A 24,390-nucleotide genomic window follows, 5' to 3' on the forward strand; every position below is an offset into this window, starting at 1 on the left:
ATTTTATTTTATTTTTGTTCTCTATTTTGTTGTTTTTTAGTGCTAGTTGGTTTTTGTTATTGGTTTGATGATGTGTGCTTGTATTTGTGTGTGTGTGTGTGTTGTGTGTGTGTGTGTGTGTGTGTGTAATACGTGTATCATAAAGGTTACGGGTTTTCATTTACTAGGAAAAAATGTACATTACTTACTTAATACATAATTTGTCAGCATCGTAGTTACACACACACACACACACACACACACACACACACACACACACACACACACACACACACACACACACACACACACACACACACACACACACACACACACACACACACACACACACACACACACACACACACACACACACACACACACACACACACAGACATATATATAACTAAGATCAAACTATTGACAAAAAAGAAAATAACACCAAAAACGACATATCAGAGAGAGAGAGAGAGAGAGCCAACGAATGAACCTTTTTTTTCCATTTCCACGAAACAACACACAACAGTATATTGATATTTTCCCCTCCTCTTTCTCCTCTTCCCTTTTATTATTTCCTCCCTTTCCTCCCCTTCATTTCTTTATTGTGCTTTTTTATTGTTTCACACTTCCATTTGCGAGTCACCGCCACCTTATTATTTTCACTCCCACATTACTTCCACCAACGCATTATTTTCACCCACGCATTTTTTTTTTTTTTTCCGCGTATTGGAGAGTCACCATCTTATTATTTTCACCACCTAATAATTCTCACCATAATATTTCCGCCTTATTTTCACCACCACCACCATCATCATATTCACATCCTTTCTCATTCTTTACCCTTTTCTGTATTTTTTTTTTTTTTTATTCTCACCGCGTTGCCCTCTTTGTGAATCCCAGCTTGGTTATTTTCACCGCTGTAGTATTTACACCCGTTCCTCCTTTCTGTTCTTCATTCCTTTATTTTTTCTATATATTTGTGACTCGCCACCTTTACACCCACTCTTCCTTTCTGCTCTTCATTCGTCTATATCTTTCTTTCATCTATTTGTTACGCGCCGCCTTGTTTCCTAGTGGTGCGTCGATTAACTTGTTATTATATTATTACAAGCCGCCAATAATGTGACGTGATCGATGCACACAATATTACTATTACTACGTTCAGCATTAGGCGACGCGGCACCACAGCGGACGAAACATTGTACTCCTCATCGTCGCCTCGTCACAATGTTTCGCCACGCCGGTCCACGTATATATAGTACTACTAAACACTATACAGGTGCACTATACTTTTTGGTGGACTGTGAGAGATTTTTTTATCATTATTATTCTCTCTCTCTCTCTCTCTCTCTCTCTCTCTCTCTCTCTCTCTCTCTCTCTCTCTCTCTCTCTCTCTCTCTCTCTCTCTCTCTCTCTCTCTCTCTCTCTCTCTCTCTCTCTCTCTCTCTCTCAATGTCTCTTTTTCCTCTCTCTTCCTCGTTTGCCTACCTCCCTCTCTCCCTCCCTCCCTTCACTTCCCTACCCTCTCTCTCTCATAACCAGTGTCTCTTACCCCTCTCACCCTCTCTCTCCTAGACCCCCCCAACCACCACCACCACCACCACGAGGGCTGACAGGATGTTAAACGACAATAAAGTCTTAATATGAAGCGGGGAATTGATGAGCGTTTCGGGGTTATCAATCAAAGGGATAAATAAAAAGGAATACATATCGCCGGTATTATTTTCCACCCATCCTTTCAAAAACTATAGGGAGAAAGAGGAAATAAAAAGTATGGAAGTTTTTGCCTGTTTTTCCATTCACCGTAAACAACTGGAGTGAATTGGGAAGTGAAAGAAAGAAAAAAAAATATGCTGAAGGGAAAAGGTTGAAGCGATACAGACGCGAAGAGGAGGAGGAGGAGGAGGAGGAAGAAGAAGGTGAAGAGAAGAGGAGAAAGTGGAAGAAGAGTAGCAAGAGGAAGAAGAAAAAAGAGGAGGAGGAGAGAGGACATTATTGAAAAGAAAACTATTATTTGGACATGTACAGATATAAGGAAATAAGATAGCAAACGAAAATAATAATAATAATAATAATAATAATAATAATAATAATGATGATAATAACAATCTAATCTACAGTTTTTGAAAGGTACCAACAAAACTAGAGAACATTCTACGCAATCTAACCTTCGTATTTCAGTATGTAAGGATCGACAATGCCATGAGGAATACAAAGGAATAACAAAGGAAAAAACAACAGCAACAGTTGGAGGCGTGAGGGTGATTTAAGTCTTAGGATCCCGCGCGCCGCGTTTCATTGTCTCCCGTAGGCTTTCACACTATGGCCGGCCGCTCGCAACCTTCCAAGTCACCACATAAGGAGGCGTCTCTACCTCTACTCTATGGTGCTTTGCTCTTCCTCCTGCACTAGGAAATTGAGATGAAGTATTGAAATTGTAAATAATGTTAAAGAATGTAATCTTGAGTCTACAGGTCTGCTGATGTCGAATGATTCCTCCTCCTCCTCCTCCTCCTCCTCCTCCTGCTTACACGAGGAGGAAGAAGAAGAGGAGGTGATGGTGGTGATAATGGTCTGACAATGAGAAAATAGAGGAGAGGAGACGAGTAGTACTAATAATGGCGGTAACATTAGTATTACTGGTGGTGGTGGTGGTGATGGTGATGGGGTTATTTTTGCCTAACGTAGGTTGTGGTGGCGTGATGTACAACACAAAGAGATAGCGCTCGTCCCGGTCTGTTATGCTGCTCTTTCTTGCTGGCTTGGGAGTTACGTGTGATGGGCACGTAATTGGAGAGAGAGAGAGAGAGAGAGCACACTAGTAATAGCTCAGTCTAAGCAACAAGATGCGTTAAACCCTAATAAGCAGATCCTCACATAAGGCAGAACGTGGCGATGAGATCAGACTGCCCCATGAATATAGAATGAGCCTGCTAATGAGAGGTGGTGGTGAGGGTACCCGAACTCACACACACACACACACACACACACACACACACACACACACACACAGAGTGAGAGAGTGAGAGAGAGATTCAGATTCTTTATTTGTTCCATGAGACATGGTTATTCTTACAGATGATTTACACACAGGTAGTTAATTGAAAATAAAATATAAAACTATTATTAAAATACACACACACACACACGCCCGGTAGCTCAGTGGCTAGAGCGCTGGCTTCACAAGCCAGAGGACCGGGGTTCGATTCCCCGGCCGGGTGGAGATATTTGGGTGTGTCTCCTTTCACGTGTAGCCCCTGTTCACCTAGCAGTGAATAGGTACGGGATGTAAATCGAGGAGTTGTGACCTTGTTGTCCCGGTGTGTGGTGTGTGCCTGGTCTCAGGCCTATCCGAAGATCGGAAATAATGAGCTCTGAGCTCGTTCCGTAGGGTAACGTCTGGCTGTCTAGTCAGAGACTGCAGCAGATCAAACACACACACACACACACACACACACACACACACAACGTATACCAATAAACTAAAGCTGACTCATCTTAAAGACATCTTAAAAGAAGTAATTAGGTTGATACTATGTAAACATTGAGTAAAAGTCATATAAAAATAATTATACCATGGTAACATGGACTAAAAATTATCTAAAAGATATTCGCTGAGTCGAGACTTAAAAGCATGAAGGCTTGCAGAGTTGATGACACAAGAAGGCAGTGCATTCCAGAGTTTGAGTCGAAGTATCGTGATGGCCCTGGCACCACAATCTGTTCTAGCTTTAGACACAAAATGGTTATTTAGCTGTCTTGTGTTTCTTGTAGTATTTTCTCTGACTGTGGGGAACCTAAGTTACCAATCTGGATAAAAGCCATTGACAGCTTTATGAACATTTATCAAGAATGTGCTTCTCTTTGATTTTCAACCACTTTAACTTTTTGATAGTGAGGGTTACATGATCTTATTTCCTGGAACAAGCAACAGCTACTTCAGCTTCAAGATTTTTACTGGAGATTGTGCAGCAAAGTGTCATTTGTTGAACCCCAAATTTCAATACAATAATGAATTAAATTAAGAACTAACGACTGGACAAAAATAATTCGGGTTGACTTATCAAAATTATGGCTTATTCTATTAACGAACATTAAGGTACCCATTACTTTCTTAGTTAATTCATTAATGTGTACATCAAATAGCATACATTTGTCTATATAAACACCAAGATTTTTAACATGAGTGCTTGGGTAAATGATATCTCCATCACAGTCTATTATAGAGTTAGGAGGAATTTGTGATAGAATTTGTGTGCGTGCGTGCGTGTGTGTGTGCGTGCGTGCGCGCATCAGGGACACGAAAACAAGTTGGTGCAGAATATGTTTGTATATATATTGCAAGTCCTTTCTGCTCTATTTTCCTTCGTCTCTCTCTTTGTCTCTCTGTCTCTCTGTCTCTGTCTTGTCTCTCTCTCTCTCTCTCTCTCTCTCTCTCTCTCTCTCTCTCTCTCTCTCTCTCTCTCTCTCTCTCTCTCTCTCTCTCTCTCTCTCTCTCTCTCTCTCTCTCTCTCTCTCTCTCTCTCTCTCTCTCTCTCTCTCTCTCTCTCTCTCTCTCTCTCTCGATATCCGAGAGAGAGAGAGAGAGATTTCATCACCTTTATTTTCATTAATTATTTTTTGTGGCAATTTCCGATAAATCTTTCTTGTGCATTAAATTAAATTTTATTTACTCTATGCTTGTGTGTGTGTGTGTGTGTGTGTGTGTGTGTGTGTGTGTGTGTGTGTGTGTGTGTGTGTGTGTGTGTGTGCGTACATGCGTGCATCATTGATATTCAGCGTTGCCACAATATTTTGAGGGAGAATGAGCCATAACTGTCACTGAATACTTTTTTAATATTTTTTGGCATTCGGATATAAAAAAAAATTAATAAAATAAAATGAAAGATAGTTATCGTCGAATATCCATCCATCGCTTGCAAATTTGATGTATTGAGTCTGTGTATATATTGAATGTTGAAAAAATGTCCATATAAAAAAGTAAGATGGAAAAATATATGTACAGTGGAAGAGAAGGGAAAATACTAATAATAATCATGTTTTTTTTTCATTCATTTTACTTATTCTACTTATTATTATTTGCTTATTTTTCTTCTAATAAATAAAATGTGCGTGTAGAATAGTAAGGTGGGAAACAAAATATGTATCGTGGAAGAGGAGGAAAAATAATAATATGCATGTGCTTTTCTATTTATTTTACTTCTCATTCTACTTTATCATTAACTACTTTATTTTAGAATGTACATAGAAAATAGTAGGGTGGAAAAAATATATGGACTATGGAAGAGGAGGGAAAATAATAATAATAATATACATGTTTTGTTTTTATTTATTTTACATCCCATTCTGTGGTTTTTTTTTTTATTTATCTGTTACATCTCATTCTGTGCCTTTATTTATTTTACATCTCATTCTGTGCCTTTTTCTTTTTATCTATGTTGCATCTCAGTCATGTAAGATTAGAAGCAAAATAAATAATAACTCTAACCTGACCTTCTCTTCACACTGCTTCGTTCATTATTTTCATTTCATTTCATTTTCTTTGACTTTTTTTTTTTTTTTTTTTTTTGGACACTGCACAGGTGAACGGAACACTCGCGCCCCATTTTCTCTCATGCCTCGTTTTCTTTCTTGGCAGGTCCTGTGGTGAAGGGAAACTCGGCTATTCCATTCATCATTATTTTTTATCTTTGTTATCATACGAGGCTCTTTGTTCAGTGTTATGTAATGAGGTATTTTTCATGTCACTCACTTCATTCTTTTCTTTCTCTCTCAATTCCTCTAAACTAGATTTCTCTATGAACGACCACGGTTTTGGAAAGCGATATTGAAAGAGCGACAAGGAGGAGGAGGAGGAGGAGGAGGAGGAAGAAAAGGAAGAAGAGGAAGAGGAGGAAGAGGAGGAGAAGGGAAGAGGAAGACGAGGAAGAAGGACGAGGACGAGGACGGAGGTTAGTGGTGTTGGTGGTGATGAAGGAGGAAGAGGAAGAGCAGGGATGGGGGGAATGAACAAGAGAAAGAGAAGGAAGGAGAAAGTGCAGGAGTGGGGGAAGCGAATAAAGAGGAAGAGGAGGAGGGAGGGAAGTTAAGGAAGTGAAGAAGAGGAAGAGGAAGAATAATAGGAATACAACGGATAACCAAAGTAGTAATAAATCCCTAAGTAAACAAGGCAGTTTCACATACTAACTAGCAATAGAACTGAAAAAAAGGATAAAAATAGAGAATAGAGTAAGGGATGAAATACAGAAGGAAGGGTAGAATAAAAAAAAGTGAAATAGAGAAAGAAAGAGAGAGAGAGAGAAAATTACAAAAAGATAACCAAATCTGCAATAGGCATTTAATTCCTCGCAATGTTGTTTGGGAACTAATTAAAGGTAGCTGTGCGGCAAAGATAGGGGATAGCAAAATTAGTTATCGCATTATTTAATTTCTCTCTCTCTCTCTCTCTCTCTCTCTCTCTCTCTCTCTCTCTCTCTCTCTCTCTCTCTCTCTCTCTCTCTCTCTCTCTCTCTCTCTCTCTCTCTCTCTCTCTCTCTCTCATTCATTTGTTTATTTTCTTCAGGTAAAGAGGAAACTATCTAATATAAGCAGTATTTGTTTTTAGACAGTCTACCTTAAAACTAGCTGCAACGTTTTCTTTGTTATCTGAGAGAGAGAGAGAGAGAGAGAGAGAGAGAGAGAGAGAGAGAGAGAGTGGGTTAGGTTAACTTAGATTAAGTTTGTCTTGGTTGAGTTGGTTAGGGGAACCAAAATAGACCAAATTTTGCATTTGCTCAGAAGGTGTAAGCCTAGTGTTTCTTAACCTTTTTCGACCTCAGCACCCCTTTTGGTCAAGCCTAAGCAGTCCAGCACCCTCCACCATTGGCTAACACCGTACCGAACGTGTACACTGGTAATGTACACTGGGCTCTGCCGCGGTGGCGAGGGAGCGGGGACGTCTTGCCGTCTGGTGTACACGTACCGAACGTGTACACTGGTAATATACAAAGCTTGTAATACTGATTAAATATTAAATAGTGGAACGCTCGTACAAATCAAGTGTTTTATATCACTATGCTACAACACATATGAAAATCACGTTAAAGTTTACCCCGGTATTGAATTTCAAAATATGCGATAAAAATGCGTTTGCCCAAGCGTATTCCTTTTACCTTTTACCGCCACATATGTGACCTTCCTCAGCACCCGCTGAAATTGATTTCAGCACCCCAGGTTAAGAAACGCTGACTCTAAGGAGACAAATGGGCATATTTACTACAAAATAGCAAGAGATGCAACATTCCAGCAGTGAGAAAGAGGCTGAAGACAATCAGTCAGAGGAGAGGAGTTGAAAAGATAAAAAGCTTTTGATTTCAACCTATCTAATGAAACTATGTGAGTGGAACCACCACATACATGTGAAGGATACTCGCATACATGGGTGGATAAGACTGATAAAGACCCTTGTACTGAGTTAACAGTCGGGATTGTAAGAAAAACTGGCGAAGACACCTCAGAACGCCTAACTTCATAGAAGCTGTTTTAGTAAGAGTGGAGATGTGAAGCTTCCAGTTCAGATTATAAGCAAAGGACAGATCAAACATGAATAACAAGCTAAGCCATCGTTCATCTCCCCCCATAAGATAAACTAGCCTAATAGCTTGTAACCTAACCTAACCTAACTCCCCATAAGATAATTGCACTATGAATCTGCCCTATTATTTTCTGTATCAAGACAGTCACCAACACAAGACACCAACAGACTAATGGTACAATAAGAGAGATCGCACAAGGTACGTATCATGACTATACCTGTTCTCACCACCATTGCCTCTAAATTTCAGCTGTTTTCATCTTCGATTTGTTCTTATCATATCCTTCTTTATTACCATCTGGCACCAAAACATTATAAAGATGAGCAAAAGTAGAAGATTTAAGGAAAATACAAGCTGTGACAATACTATCCATAATTCTCTCTCTCTCTCTCTCTCTCTCTCTCTCTCTCTCTCTCTCTCTCTCTCTCTCTCTCTCTCTCTCTCTCTCTCTCTCTCTCTCTCTCTCTCTCTCTCTCTCTCTCTCTTCTCTTATATCAGGTTTCAGTCATGAAGTTTCTGGTGGAGCATGAGAGCAAGGATTGAGGACGGCTAGGCAGGCTTGGTGGTCTTCCCAGCCAGCCTGATAGTATCCACACCACTCCGCTTTGCCTTATTTCCACCAAGGGAGGCAGTGCACCATATCTTCACGCAGATAAGGTTGTGTGTGTGTGTGTGTGTGTGTGTGTGTGTGTGTGTGTGTGTGTGTGTGTGTGCAGAGAGAGAGAGAGAGAGAGAGAGAGAGAGCTCGCGCGTGCGTGCGTGCGTGCAGTGAAACAGTTCATGAAATTTTGTAATGAAGAAAAGATGAAGTGATTGAATTGTAAGATGTACAGATTCTCAGTTTTTCTCTTTACTTTGTGTCTGTCAGAGATTAATATTATCAATCTGTGTGTTATTGATTTCTTTGTGGAGGTATATCTGTTCGAGGAGGGAGAGATGAGTGGCTGACTTGTATTTGTTTGTTAGGCGTTGGTGAATGCAGTTTCTGTGTGTGGTGAGTGGTGGTGTTTGTATGTGTAAGGAGGGACGAGTGGCTGAGTTGCACATGTTCCCTGGGTGTTGGTAAGTGCAGTGAAAGTTTGCGTTTCCCCGACAGGACGTGCTGCACCGGTGGTGTGGTGTCGAGGGAAGCGCCGCTTTGTATCCCTGTCCAACACTTTATTGAACACATGAAGGTGCTCCAGAGTTTCAAGAAGGGAGTGGCACACGCAATTTGCTGCACTTCAAGTAAGGCAAACGAATTGTCAAGTAGTAGTTATTTAGTATAAGTATGGCTTTGCTTGGCTGGGTTTTTTTTATATACCTTGCTGTACCACAAGTGTGATTACAAGTGAGCAGTTTTGACAACTTCAGATTGATAAGATGATAAGAAGGCAAATGATTGCTAAACATGAACTTTCACTGACTCTTTTTTTTTTGTTGCAGGCTTTTGTAGGTCCAGCGGCACACTGCACTCTTTCATAAACGTGTGTGAAGACTTCAAGACAGAGAAGGGCAAGGATGCAGGATGATTCAACATTCACAGCATCATTGGTTCATGCTTTCTTTTTTTGTGGAAAGTATAGTGCACCTTCTTACTCATCATAAGTGCCAAGACAGGGTTCACCTTGTTGTAGCACCGCCAACTGCCGTCTTAAAGCTCTTGTCAACATGATGGGAACTTGGCTGTATGCACCTAGCATGATCCCCGACAGCTTTTATTACTGATTAATTATAAATATCCGTAATGATGACAATGTCCTTTGATGCAGTAGTTTACTATTATAGATAACTGCCTAGAGGGTTGTCGAGCGTATTATTCTGTTTGCCATGTTTCTTCTGTTTAGATATAGTCTAACTACTCCCAAAGTAGTAATATGATGTCAATTCTAGAAAATTATGTTAAGGAGTTATTTCTTCCTATACATATATAAAGTTGACAAATGATGAGCCTAAAGACTAACAGCGGAGTGACGGTCAGGCATTCGAGACCTGAGGCTAACTGAGTAGAATGCGGTCCCTGAATGATGTTCTACGTCTTTTATATATATGGTGACAATATAGTGCTGCAAGATTCTTATACTCATTTTTTTGTTATATCAGACAAATGTATATCCGGATGGCAATGATAGGTGGAATGAAGTTGAAAATATTCCCATAGTAATGTAATACTTGAGAAAATTGCGTAAACTATTTCAAGTTGAATATGTAAAGATTGTATAAATTCTGCTATTACATTGTAACAATTTTCTAAGTTGGAAATTGTAAGAAAAATCTTTTTGCATGAATTATTCAAGTTGATAATGTAAAAATTGCATAATTTTTTGCTGTTACATTGTAAAAAAGCAAGAAAAATTTTTCTAAGTTGAAAATTTTGGTAGAGTTTTATAGTGTAAAAATGTGTGGTGATCATTTTTCTGCATAAGAAAATTGATAATTTTTTTGTAAATGTAAAATTTTTGTAATTTTTTTCTTTTCTGCATAAGAAAATTGATAATTTTTTTGTAAATGTGAAATTTTTCTTTTCTGTGTAAGAAAATTTATATATTTTTTTGTAAATAAAATTTTTCTATTTTTTTCTGTATAAGAAAATTGATATTTTTGTAAATGTAAAATTTTTTTTCTGTATAAGAAAATTGATATTTTTGTAAATGTAAAATTTTTCTAAGTTGAAAATTTTGGTAGAGTTTTATAGTGTAAAAATGTGTGATCATTTTTAAATTTTTTCTATTTTTTTGTAAATTTTAAATGTGTGATCATTTTTAAAATTTTTCTATTTTTTTGTAAATTTTTTCTAAGTTGAAAATTTTGGTAGAGTTTTATAGTGTAAAAAAAATGTGTGATCATTTTTGTGTATAAGAAAATTGATAATTTTTTTGTAAAATTTTTCTAAGTTGAAAATTTTGGTAGAGTTTTTTTTCATGCAGTGTAAATAAAAATGTGTTGATTAAATAAAAAGGAAGGAAGGGAGACTCTTCATTGTATTTTTAACCCAAATATACATCTGCATTTTCTCCGGAGACTCTTCGGAGTATTTATGACTTAGCACAGTTTTTTGGGGCAGTTTTGCAGGGATTTTTTAGCATTTTTCCCATTTTTGCTGCTTTTTGGGCAATTTTACAAGGATTTTTCAGCACGTTTGCTGCTTTTTAAGCGGATTTTGCATCATTGTGGTGGAGATGGGCATTTATTTATTTTTTCAGTAAGCAAGCATCCTCAGGCATTTTTTAATTCCTAGAAAATTTTGCAGCTTCAATGGAAGTATTCAGTTTATGAGGTCAGGTTAGTTAATATAATGTTAGGTTCCATAGTAGTTTTCTCAGGTATAGGTTCCATAGTAGTTTTCTTTTTTTTTTTTTTTTTGAGAAATTTACAGCTTTTTAATTCTGAGAAATTTACAGCTTCATTGGAGATAATTCAGTTTGTGGTTAGGCTAATAAACATTGGGTTCCATAGCAGTATAGGTATTAATTAGGTTAGGTGTTTCTCGGAGTTCCAGATCAGGTAGGCGTTTCGTAAGTATTCCTTATATAACAAGAAGGAATTACAGATCAAATATCAGCTTCCTTTAAAAAGATTTATTATCAAGTATAACACCAGTTATGAGGGTACATCACAGAACGCGGAAGGATTGATTATTAACATTACAATTGTGTGGGCACATTCATATTAGATCAGAACATGGAATGATTAATGAACTTGCATTTATATGGGTACATTCACATTAGATGGAAGGAATAATAATATAACAAGAGTGATTGACAACATGTATTGGTTAGGTTAGGTTAAGCAAGGCTGTCTCGTCCTTCCTCCCTGAATGGTACCGCCTGTGCTCAGGAGAGGGTCCAATTCCTCCGTGGAAAATGTAGCGAGGCAGTGTGTCCTCCCTCCTTGGATGGCACCACGTTGTCAGGACAGCTGGTGCGAGGCAGGGTCCAATTCCTCCCTAGAAGGTGCAAGATGATAGTTTGCGCAGGTTGGAGGTAGTTCGCAGGACCTGTAACAATTTTACCTTTACACTTTTATCATGAACAACCTTGTCCTCAAATGTAGGACAAATGTGTGGGTGTACCTTGTCAAATGTTTAGTGCATTCCATTTACCCACCATTACGGAACATTAATTTGTAAAAATTACCTGCGCCACTAATGGGTAGAAGCTCAACAGCGATTTGAATATTCTTGAAGTTACCTACATGCCTATAACCTACAGGCGCTATAGGCCAAGACATTACTAACCTTATGAGGTTCGCTTCTATCACCCTCGTTACATTACCTTTAACACCAAGATCCAATGAACGAGTTGAAACGGCCCAGTCCCTACCTGTTCCAGACCGCTCGCCTCCGCGGTCTGCATACTCTTCTGTAGAGGCCGGGGCTTCCCAGACGCTTAACGTACAAGTCAGACTCGAGCTCCCCTGTGGCTAGGAGTTACGTCGAAAGAAACAGATGGGGCTCTACGAAGTTAGTAGTGCGCAGATGTAGGACGCCGGTGCCCGACTTGTTGCGGGACGTGCTCCATCTCCTGACTGACACCCGAGACCTTCGTCCCAATGTTTGGGGATGGCCGGCATGATCCGACCTCCTCCCTTGTTGTATACACTGCTGTAACAATAAAGGTAACAATTAAGAAACCATCCTTCACCTGTGTCAGTAAGTCGTCTTCATACCAAATTTAGGACCTTTTCTAAGATATTGGGACAAATTGCACACAAATACTGTACCTACCATGTGCACCACAACACACCGAAACCTAATACAGCAAGTTACACTTACTGCACCACATAGTGAATCATTACAGCCCATAAGTATTGTTACTACACAGCCATTTTGAAGCCGTCACACAACCTTACATTCAGTCAACAGCCTTACTCACATTTAGAAACATTATTATTAAACATACAAAAGTACGGCGCCATGACGTTTCAGCACTAACAATTGATGCTTCATATTCAGTGGTACACTGGTTCACAATACGTACGAAACTGGGGCACTGCATGAAACTCACTACGTAATACACCACTAACCTAACCCCTACTGGTGTCACCCAACCTGGTGCACATACTCCCAACACGCCCTGGGTTAACCCAAGGAGGGTCAAATTGACCTCTACAATGAGCAAAACCCCTACCCTACACCTATCCCGTTTGGTACGGGTTTTCTTCACCACACACACTGGTGGAAAACAAGCCATATGTGAGCCTATTTCTGCCATTTCACCACTGTTCTACATCAAGTTTTACATTAACACAACTTAAGAATGCACAGATAATTCTAATGCAAGATACCTGGTGAGAGGACGGATTCCGGCCAAGTAAATCTGGCTGGTATGAAAGCACCTGGGTAATGGCAGACCGAGGTTCAGCTACCACCATCTCGAGTAAGAACGAAGCTGCAACGTAGCGGCGATACACTAAAGCCACGCGCTCGAAATACCTAATCCTAAGGGAGGTTCGAACCGCTTCAGATAGCATTAACTAGCAGTACTCTATAGTAGCAACAAACAACAGAGGTTGATATACATACAAATCTGAACACAACGAGATACCGAGGAAAATAGTGGAAACCCACGAAAACCCCTACATGTAGCTCAATGATACCAAGGTTCGTGACAGAAGCGGCCTACATCCGCGCCACCGCTTAGCGAGGAGAGCGCGTGATACAGTAAGAGACCATAATTGCCACTAAACTCACCCTGCAGGATCGTTATCAATGCACACCCAAACCCTGCCGTGGAAACGCCTGCACCACGTTGTGAGTATATTCTGCGCTCACAAATGTCACGAATCATTAATAGAACACTAACGCGTTATTTCATTATGAAATGGCAACTTATCAAACAGCAAAGTGATGTTAAGAAATACTCTATAAACAAAAACTCCACGAAATGTCAGGCAACACTTTCCATCTCCTAAAACATATGAAACTCAAAAACATCTGTTCGCATGAGAAAGGGTAACGGTACTTCACTACACACAAACACACACCAACGTCTGCACCACTGTACAGTATCTAACACACTACGAGATACCCACACACAATACACTCCATCGCACAGTTACTGAAGCTCGTGACAAGGCAGTGGGCAGATACACTTCTTGGCACACGCACGTCTTACTTGCTCAACGCATACAGAAGAAATCGTTCCTTCGTGCCTCACAGCTTTCCGTTTCACCTCCTCCTCCTCCTCCTCCTCCTCCCTTGTTTGCAGGAAAAACACTTAATAACTAACTAACCACTCTCGGTGAGCATCGTTCTATATAAGCATTGTTACCTTTAGTCAAACCACCTCACTCACGTGACACTCCTTTACATACCTTTATGTCTATTCATTTATCTATCTGTCTATCTATCTATCTATTTATCTATCTACAAACACACACACACACACACACACACACACACACACACACATATATATATATATATATATATATATATATATATATATATATATATATATATATATATATATATATATATATATATTATTATTATTATTATCATCATCATTATTATCATTATTATTATTATTATTATTATCATCATCATTGTGAGGACATGGCACGCAGCTACGGTACATAATATTTACAGTTGTCACATTACTGAAATGTCAAGACACATAATCTTTTAACCAGCCAAACCAACGTATCCACATTTGTCTGCACTAATTATGAAGCACGTAGGCTTACAGGCATGACGCGTTAATAATATTGCCAATGTTCACCATACTGAAATGAGGAAGTGATAGTTTGAACAGCTTGTTTCAGCGAGGCAGGGATGCCACCTGCCACCTGCCACGTGGGCCCTGCCACTAGTGTTAACTAACACACACACACCTAATTATTCCTCAAACAATTTCATGATGTACTTTTAAACGACTGTGTTTTTTTACCAGACAATTTCACGTCCTCGCTGTATTCACTGTTCACCTCACGATCACCTTCCACGTTTGGGAGACACTGGTGACTGGTGACTGGTAACAAACTCGTCCAGTACGTAAGTGGTGTAATGGGTTAGGGTGGTTGCCCATCCCCTGACAATGGGAGTAGTTTTGAGCTAGTTTAGGATCCCAGTGTGAATGAAGCGTGTATGAAAATTTAAATGTCTATATAATATCAATACTTTAAGGGTGAAAAAATAAATAAAATTGAATAAAATAAAATGAATAGAATAAAAATAAATACCCATGCCAGGGTGATGGCCAAAACAAAACAAAAAAAGTGCGGTTCGTATTCCGGCGTCCAGTGGAAGACAGCTCGGGTTCGAGTCTTTCCCTTATAATAGCTAGTATATAGTTGGACAGTGGAAGATGTACGCAGCGTTGTAGCTTTCACCCGCCTAATGGTACAGTACATTATAATCTCCATCTTTTCCCTTATTCCATCCTTCCATCTTTCCATCTCTAATTTCTCCTCTGTCTTAACCCTCACATTATACAACATTTAGAGAATAACCATTACTACTATCAGATTCTTTCATAGTTAGGTCTTGAGTTATCGAGGGGCAACCTTAACTATTATCTTCGCTTCTCCAATAACAACACAATCTCTCTCTCTCTCTCTCTCTCTCTCTCTCTCTCTCTCTCTCTCTCTCTCTCTCATATTGTGACGAAGTAGGAAGCAAAAATAATTGAGAGAGAGAGAGAGAGAGAGAGAGAGAGAGAGAGAGAGAGAGAGAATGATTAATTTATTGCGCCTTTGGCGTCATACAATGGAAATTAAGGGGACAAATTATAAGAATTGCACCGAACAATCACACACACACACACACACACGCAGTGTAGTGGCTAGCACGTTCGACTCACAATCGAGAGGGCCGGGTTCGAATCCCGGCGCGGCGAGGCAAATGGGCAAGCCTCTTAATGTGTAGCCCCTGTTCACCTAGCAGTAAATAGGTACGGGATGTAACTCGAAGGGTTGTGGCCTCGCTTTCCTGGTGTGTGGAATATGTTGTGGTCTCAGTCCTACCCGAAGATCGGTCTATGAGCTCTGAGCTCGCTCCGTAATGGGGAAGACTGGCTGGGTGACCAGCAGACCACCGTGGTGGTGGTGGTGGTGGTGGTGAACACACACACACACACACACGCATATACGAAGTGCAATAACAAACAAATAATTAATTGTGACCAAAGAGGTGACAAGGTGATGTGGTCAGCAGCTACCGAAGAGTGGATGACGTGCCAGAACGCGGTCCAAGTTGTCACGTGTCAGTCTATGTAGTAGGTTCAGGTCCTGACATAGCAAGTAGTGGCTGTCCTTTAGGAAGCTCTGGCGACGATACTTATGTCTGTGGTGACGGAGAGTATTGTAGTTGTGGATGGAAACACTTGCCGGTCTCTGCTGGTCCCTGCAGTGGTTGGTATCCAAAAGGCCAGCAACACGGACCTTCTTCAAGCAGCAGGAAAGCGAGGATGATGGGACCAAACCACCCGCCGACGTGTCACATACGCCGACTGCGCATGGGCTACCCAGGGAAAAACCGACTTATGCGCAGCATCCAGCAGTCTCTATCTCTCTCTCTCTCTCTCTCTCTCAATGATAATTATTATCTCTGTGATCATAATTATTATAAGTTGTAATAATAATTGCTATAAATTCTCTCTCTCTCTCTCTCTCTCTCTCTCTCTCTCAATGATAATCATTATGATCTCTCGATGATAATTATTGTTAACAATAGTTGTAATAATTGCTATAAATTATATTTATACTTATAATTGATAATGAAACATTATCAAAATGATATTGTGCAATGATAACCGATTTACTATAACAACCACAAGTATTATCATCATTTTTATTATTATTATTATTATTATTACACTACTATTACTACAACTACTATCATATGGTAAGTGAATTTAACTACTAAACATGCATCAAAGATGGATGCAATAGTAAGTTAAACTCAATGTGTTGTGTCACTTTATTGTACTTAGAGGATAACTCTCTACTGTTACAAGATATTTATGGATTCATTAGTAAATGTATGTTTGTTTGTTTTTGTTTTCAGCTGGCAAGAACCAAACAGTAAGGAACATGCAAACAGAATGACCGAGCTTCAACTTCAAGACTCCACCTCAAAAGAGGTTTCTAGGAGAGTGTCACCACCAGTATCTGTTTTGGTTACAGCCTTCAGAGCTGGCCTCTTGCCTGCCCAGGACACCCTAACAAGCTCTCACCAAGGGAGAAGACAAGGAAAGTGGGCCAAAGAAACTGGTCTGATCAATAACCCAAAGTTTCTCCATTTCATCAATTGCACCAGAACACCTCAGCTCACACCGAAGACGATGATGAAAACGATTTTTCTTGAGTAATTCCTGTTAGATGACAAGTGGCCTTTTTTCTTGAATTATTTGTGTAAGATGACAAAAGTGGCCATTGAGTGGCCTGAAAACTGTACTAGTGGCCTTTAAGTGGCCTGAAAAAAAACTACAGTCAAAAATACTCTGAAGACTCTCCGGAAATTTTATAATGGAGAATTTGATACAATTTAATAAGATATTTTGGGGGAAAATTACTTTTATTTACTTGGTACATACACTACTACAATATCTCTGAAGAGTCTTTGGAGTATCTTTGATTTAACACAGTTTTTTAGGCTCTGTGGAGATCCTTTTGTTCACTTTTGTGAAGACAACTAGGGGTTAAACTATCAGCTTGTTACTTTAAAGGTAACGAAGCCAGAAACTATCAGGATACTTTGGAACTATCTTCTTGCTTATTGGTCATTTTGTTATGCTATCTCTTTGCTTCACATTTCGGATCTTCGAGGAACCGTCTCCTGCGCTGAATTCCGACCTGACGCCAGGGAGACGAGACCGAGGGAAGGCAGATTCTCCTGAGCTCTGGCCGAGTCAACACTACCTACTCTAGACTTGCCTCTGCCTCCAGAAGTATTCTCCCGTGAAGCCCTGCTCACCGTTCGCTTTGGCGGACCTGAGCCAGTCTCCTGGTAGCCGTGTCAAGCCAGCCTGAGTCCAGACCAGCCTTTGGATGAAACACCATACCACTCGGGCGTGCTGGTGGTTCTGCATCCACCACTTGTTTCAATCCCGGTTACTGCTGGATACCACTCTGCCTACTCTCCACTCCTACACCCTGCTCCATTCCTCGTCCTCTTTTTTGGGTTCCTGTACCCGTGTGCTGCCCGGGACGGCCGTGTGTGAAGTGAATGGGCGTGGTACCAGCGCTAGACCAACGTCCATATAGTTCGTGTGTGTTAGAGGAGTGCTCTTCTTTCATTAAAGTGGTCTGTCTTATCCACTCTCTGCAGCTCTGGTAGAGAAGGCCACATCCCTGGTCTTTAGTAGAAGGAGGCAGTGTTCACTTCCATTTTGTGTTACCTGCCTCGAGCTTTCACAAGTGGCGACCTCGCCAGGATTGTGCCTTCTCGAGCCTTTGTTGGGGAGTATGCGGAGTGCTAACGGTCATCGTTGGGGGACAGGTACTGTTACCTTCTCCAGCTCATTATCCAAGGCTCGGAAGTGATTTTTTTTTTTTACTGTTGGTTTGTGAGGGCTTGTTTCTAATCAGTTGCGTCTTTAAAGACTTATGGTAAAGTCTTATGTTGTTAGGTTAGGTGCGGAGTTTTCTCCTCACGTTTATTCTATTGCTTCCTTGGGCGTCCTTTATTCACGTATTATTGTTTCCTTTGCTGTGTTTTCTTAGTGTTGTGTTCATCTCATGTCTTCTATCAAGGAGCTAGTTGAGTTGGGAAGAGATGGGACTTGGGAGTGACGACCTATGTGAGTTTGTTTCTACTCTGCAAGCTTTGTAACGAGACGAACGACAAAAGGAACGAGAAAGAGTGAAGAGAGGAAAGAAGGAAAAGGAAAGAACATGCCCTTGCCATGTCCGAATTAAAGCGGAAGTTGTCGCTGCAAGAACAAGGAACGAACAGATCCAGATCTTGCCTGGGGATTGTGGGACTGTTCCCCGACCTTCTCTACACCCCACCAGTCTATCAAGATGATGATATCCTGCTTCACACGTTTTGAATGCATTGCTGCCCTCCTCAACATCCTGAGGACAACTATGCCATATGACTGGGTGGTCTTCTCTCTGGTAAGCTAGCAGAAATCTACACTACCTTGGCTGATTACGTAATTTGTGACTACCCTAAACTTAAATCCTCTCTCCTTAGAAGCTTCAGTCAGTCCGCTGAGCACTATCGCCACATGTTTCGTTCTGTCAGCTATTTTGATAACTGGACAGATACTTGTGACGTGGGGAAAGATTTTCATAAACTCTGATCTTTTGTAATTATGGACCAGTTTCTTGCCTCTATTTCTCCAGATATAAGAACCTTCTTGAAAGAAAACGACGTGCAGACCTTGGACGACGCTGTCAAATGTGCAGATATTTGGGCAGCTGCCCATCGTGCTTACCTGAGACACACCCCTTACTGGACCTAAGAAGCCGTCACCTACATCAACTACTACCAACCAAGCTTCTCGCCGATCTCTTCCACCGGCCAGAAAGTCTTCCACACCCGTCGGGTGTCACAATTGTGGGGAGCCAGGACACATTCGACCTCGATGTCCCCAAAATCCAGCTTTGTTCAGGACTGGTAGCACTCCTCAACCAGACACACATAAGGTGGGTTTCTGCTTCAGTGATCTACTAATCTCTACTTTTCTTCTGGCACCATCAATGGAGCGAGAGTATCTACTATCATACGTGACACTGGCTGTTCCTGTGTCCTTGTATCTGAGGAAGCCTTACCTGATGTAGACGTCTCTCAGTGTCCTAAAGTTCTTGTTTCTGACTATTTAGGAAGAGTGGACTCCTTCCCTCAGATACGATGCTACCTTTGCTGTCCCTTCTACAAAGGTTATGTTGATGCTGTTCGTGCTCCAATTAAGTTCTGTAGTGTTCTGGTTGCTAATGTGGAAGGAGTGAGCACACCAGACGAGAACTTGAAAAAGGTTTGTCTGCCTCGGCATTCTTCACCTGTCCCTGAGAAGGTTCAAGTTGTTGAAACCCGGAGCCGCGTGGCACGAACTCCAACCTATTACCATTACTCCCCGGGAATTTTCTCGCCTGCAGGATTCATGTTCCTCCCTTCAGGCTCTCCGTCATAAGGCATCAACTGGTGAAGAAGAGGTAACTCGCAGTGGTTCGAACTACTCTACCGAGTGTGCCGTTCTTCTAGCAACCAAGAACAAGTGGGAAAGACTTTGGTCATCCCTGCTGAGTGTCGTCGCCTGGTGTTGTCTCTTGCCCATGAGGGTCCAATGTTGGGACACTTCTCCCACAAGAAGACTAGAGGTAAGGTTTGCCACCACTTCTATTGGCCTGGGGTAGGAGCTGACATCCCAGCTTTTTGTAAGTCTTGTGATAAATGTCAACGTATGTCAGCAAAAGGAAGAGTGCGCCCTGTACCTTTACAGCCTCTACCTATCATCACTGAACTGTTTCTTAAGAGTGGCTATTGACATCGTGGGTCCCTTGTCTCCACCATCATCTGAAGGCCATCGTTACCTTAACTTTAATTGATTTTGCAACCGGATTCCCAGAAGCCGTACCTCTCAGAAATAACCTCTATTGCCATTGCAGAAGCCTTGTTGTCCATCTTCTCCAGGGTTGGCATCACTTGAGAAATACCGTCTCCTGTGCTGAATTCCGGCTTCCGACCTGACGCCTGGGAGACGAGACCGAGGGAAGGCAGATTCTCCTGAGCTCTGGCGAAGTCAACACTACCTAGACTTGCCTCTGCCTCCAGAAGTATTCTCCCATGAAGCCCTGCTCACCGCTCGCTTTGGGGGACCTGAGCCAGTCTCCTGGCAGCCATGTCTAGCCAGCCTGAGTCCAGACCAGCCTTTGGATGAACCACCATACCACTCGGGCTTGCTGGTGGTTCTACATCCACCTCCTGTTTCAATCCTGGTCACTGCTGGATACTGCTCTGCCTACTCTCCACCCCTACACCCTGCTCCATTCCTTGTCCTCTCCTTGGGTTCCTGTACCTGTGTGATGCCTGGGACAGCCGTGTGTGAAGTGAATGGGCGTGGTACCTGTGCTAGAGCAACTACCTCTCTAAGGGGTGACCAATGTCATGTAGTTCGTGTGTTAGAGAAGGAGTGCTTTTCTTTCATTAAAGTGGTACTTTGTTATGGTCTGTCTTCTCCACTCTCTGCAGCTCTGCCTCCTTCCACTAGAAACCAGGGATGTGGCCTTCTCTACCAGTGTTGATTTCCATCTCGTGTGTTACCTGCCTCGAGCTTTCACAATTTAAGGGCCACATGAAAAGTTTGTTTATACCATTTTCATCCACTTTCCATGAAACATTAGTTGTTTGGGACATTTTCACACTGGCCTCTCTGTTGAACTAGACCATAATTTGTGTGAGCCACTTTCACTTTCCTCTTCATTGTGAGTAGAGGTGTCCTGGTGTCGTTGGACACTGGGACTGTTGATCGGACCAGTTTCTTAGGAGGTCCATGGAGCCACTTTCCTTATCCTCTCCAGCAGTGACCTAGGGAGGATGGGTGTCCTGGGTAGACAAGGCCTTTGGATCAGCAGCTCCTGTAGAGGACAAAAAAAAACTGAGAAAAAATAAGAGCAATATCCTGTTCACTAATTATCCCTACATCTAGCATGCCACATTTTCTCCAGAAACTCTTTCACAGCCTCAATCATCCAGTCACTCAACCTCTCTAGTCTCAGCAGGAACACCATCTATTCCCTTCCTGTCTTCTCCATATTTTCATCCAGCTATAATTTGGAAGAGAGAATGCAGAAGACAGTTGCTGCTAGGACTGTGTAGAGAGATGAGTGACGAAGTCTTTCATCAGTCTATGCAGTGCCATTCTAGCTACTCTATTTTGCCCCACTTCTAACTTGTCTATTTCACTTTCATTCCCTGCAATCACATTCATACCATACATTATGAAGGGCATGGCCACACTTCCACACTTCCCTCAGCACATCATATTTACTTGCTCTCAGGCTAGCTGCACTCCCCAATTGCTAATTCTGGCTACTAACTAACCCCTGTATACAAACTGAGTAGGGTTGGTGACAATATACATCCTTGCCTAACTCTTCACCCACCCTGTTTCTATATTTCTTAGTTTGTATTAGCTTTGTATTAGCTCATGTCAACATACATGCTACACACACAATATTGATTATTTTTCACTCTGCTCAATATTTGTCCTCTTTGTCATATGCTTTCTCTATATCCAGAAAACGTAAGTATAGTTTACCTCCATCCTTTTTCTTTTAATCAATTCATCCACCAAAAATATTATCCTCTGTCCTGTTCACCTAACACTCAAGCTTGCTCAATCCACTTACACAATCCCACTCAAAACTACATTGGAAACACTTCACCTACTGTATTTACAAATGCAATTGGCCAATAGCTCTTACTCATTCTTTCTCTTATGTCCTCCCTTATGCAACAGTTACTCTGCATTCATTCCACATTTTTGGCATCCTCTCTCCTCCCACACCTGATTAAATACCTTTGTCATATTGTCAATCACAAACTTATCTTTATTTATCTCGTATGGTATCTCCCATCTAGCCCTACTGCCTCCCCATTCTTCTGCTTTCTCACATCTCTTCACCTCCTCCCTGCTGATTCTCTCATTAGCTTCATCTGCATTCTTCCTTTCAAGTGTCTCACATCTTTCTTTCACACCAAACACCTCACCCACTTCCCAGAATTGTCTAATATCCTCCCCAATTCCTTTCTTCTGTTATAACTTCATCACTCACTTTCAAACTCCACACCAACATTTCCTGATATATTCTCACCTCCCATGTACTTGTGCTATCACTGCCACTTTCCATGCCTTTCTCACAAAGATTCAATCACACTCCTTTCACCCTTCACTTTAGCCTTCCATTTTTATTCGCCTTGAGTTTTTCTCATACGCTGCCTATGCATTCTGGTATCTGGTATTCATCACTTTCAGGTCTCTTTTTTTCTCAACCATCTACACTGTACTCATTTTCTCTTACTCCTTCCTCCTTCCTGGCCTCTAATTTCATCATTCCAAATGGTTTACACCAGGGTTGCCCTAGGGTGTGTAAGATGAATTTTGGGGGTACATGACAGGTTTTTCAAAATACTTTCAATACTTACTTTAATGTGTCCTGATTCTAGTGGAGTACATATCTAGCCTAGCACATGTATGCCACTCTGAATACTACAAACAGGTTTGCAGTTATTCAAAATTGAAGTATTTTGAAAAACCTAACTGCAAACCTGTTTGTAGTATTCAGAGTGGCATACATGTGCTAGGCTAGATATGTACTCCACTAGAATCAGGACACATTAACAATGTTAACAAGAAAATTCTTGGAGTTATGTCATGTCACTTGAGAGAAAGCTCTCTTGGATTAGTCACCACACAACCTTACAAACCTATAATATTTACTTCTGATTCATTATTTTTAAACACCATTCACGCACACTGACTTATCTATCACTGTTACAAGTTGCTGCAAGCAGGACTAGTTCACTGTCACAATGATCGAAAACTGTGATATAGTTTCATTTTGATAAATGTATTGCATGCTAATCAAATAGTGTTTCCCTGTGAAGTACTAGTTCCTATCGACACTACCTCAGTGACATACTCATATTGAGAATTTAGTCTGCTCCACATATATAATTTAAACTTAACAGACTAGGTCAATAAACAATGCATTTATTTTTAAGGGGTACATGACCAATACTGAAAGACATCCAAGGGGTATACAAGATTAAAAGGTTGAACTCTTTGGTTTACATACTCTCTTCTATCTATTCTCAAACCTTAAAAGGTTGAGAACTTTGGTTTACATACTCTCTCTCTCCTACCTATTCTCACAAACCCTATCTGATTCTTTGCACATTCTCAACCAGTCTCTCATTCAGGTGCTCCACATCATACACACTTGCATCATCACCACACCTTCTCTCACTCAAATATACCTGAAAGTTCTTCCACCCTCCATCTCTGTCTCCACTTCCTTTCCTTACCTCCCACTCTCACTTCACTCCCACCCTGCATCAGGCACTCCACAACCAGCATATTGTGGTCAGACACATTCTCCAACTCCATCTCATCCACAAACTCTTCAAACATTCCACCATTCCTGTTCATCCATTCCCCCAGTATTCCTGTGTGCATTCATGTCGCCCATTACAAGCACTCTTTCCTCCCAGGGTATCAGCTCCTTCACCCATAACACTCATATACACTACCACAACCACCACCATCATCTGTTCTGCAGCATCTCTCACACATTATTGACCTAACTCTTAACTCTGTCCGTGTTTGCTCAACTAAACAAGGATGAAACTATCTAAAAACACACACACAGGAGTTCGTTCGTTCGTTCGTTCGTTCTCTCTCTCTCTCTCTCTCTCCACTGGTGAATTTGCTTCACACCTATGTAGAGTCGCAGACAGTGCTGATGCATTTCCTTGCCCCATCACGAGACTATTTAGGAAGAGACAAAAAGGACAAAGTTTAATTTTTAGTCAGTGTCACCATACATGAAACTGTAGATTCCTGACAAGTAACAAAACAGCTTGTCAACTCATGGGAATTATCCCTCCTGACCTGACAATGAAGATTGAATTCTTACGATAACTGAGAGCTGCGGACAATAGTGATCAGTACTAGTAATAATATATTTGTAAATTCTTGAATTTAATTGACCTGCTGAAGTTGTCCAAAAATATTTTGATGTAGGTAGTATTTAACAAACATTTCACTATTAAAACTGAATGAAGGATTGTGATGGCTATATCTATCTATAGTGTAGCTTTCTGTTCACAAAATGTTAATTGAATCAAACGAAGAATAATGAATGTAAGCTGTGGAACTTTGAAGGTCTGGGATATTTACTGCTA

General features: G+C 40.9%; 1 protein-coding gene and 2 long non-coding RNA genes across 19 annotated transcripts in view; 2 read left to right on the plus strand and 1 right to left on the minus strand.

Moving 5' to 3' along the window:
• Nucleotides 1-5,876: 5,876 nt before the first annotated feature.
• LOC123505693 lies at nt 5,877-9,729 on the plus strand. The gene is made up of 4 exons (XR_006675237.1): nt 5,877-5,930; nt 8,052-8,210; nt 8,650-8,780; nt 8,979-9,729. It is a non-coding gene; the product is annotated as an uncharacterized LOC123505693 (long non-coding RNA).
• A 1,366-nt stretch (nt 9,730-11,095) lies between these two features.
• LOC123505897 (general transcription factor IIH subunit 3-like) overlaps nt 11,096-24,390 on the minus strand; it is a 34,959-nt gene continuing 21,664 nt past the window's right edge. For 5 of the 17 annotated variants that reach the window (XR_006675298.1, XR_006675288.1, XR_006675299.1 and 2 more), the window contains exons 8-9: nt 11,855-12,135; nt 11,096-11,529 (exon numbers count right to left, since the gene is read on the minus strand). The gene's annotated coding sequence lies outside the window, so the exon portion shown is untranslated. Of the gene's footprint in view, nt 11,530-11,854; nt 12,136-12,818; nt 12,928-13,565; nt 13,685-18,268; nt 21,060-23,183; nt 23,975-24,390 lie in introns of those variants that run through there. The other 12 variants (XR_006675293.1, XR_006675292.1, XR_006675291.1 and 9 more) reach the window with 7 other exon arrangements.
• On the plus strand, nt 17,375-21,101 carry LOC123505900. Its single transcript, XR_006675306.1, has 2 exons — nt 17,375-18,596; nt 18,828-21,101. It is a non-coding gene; the product is annotated as an uncharacterized LOC123505900 (long non-coding RNA).

The sequence above is a fragment of the Portunus trituberculatus genome, chromosome 18 (genome assembly GCF_017591435.1).
Source record: "Portunus trituberculatus isolate SZX2019 chromosome 18, ASM1759143v1, whole genome shotgun sequence".
Classification (NCBI taxonomy): domain Eukaryota; kingdom Metazoa; phylum Arthropoda; class Malacostraca; order Decapoda; family Portunidae; genus Portunus; species Portunus trituberculatus.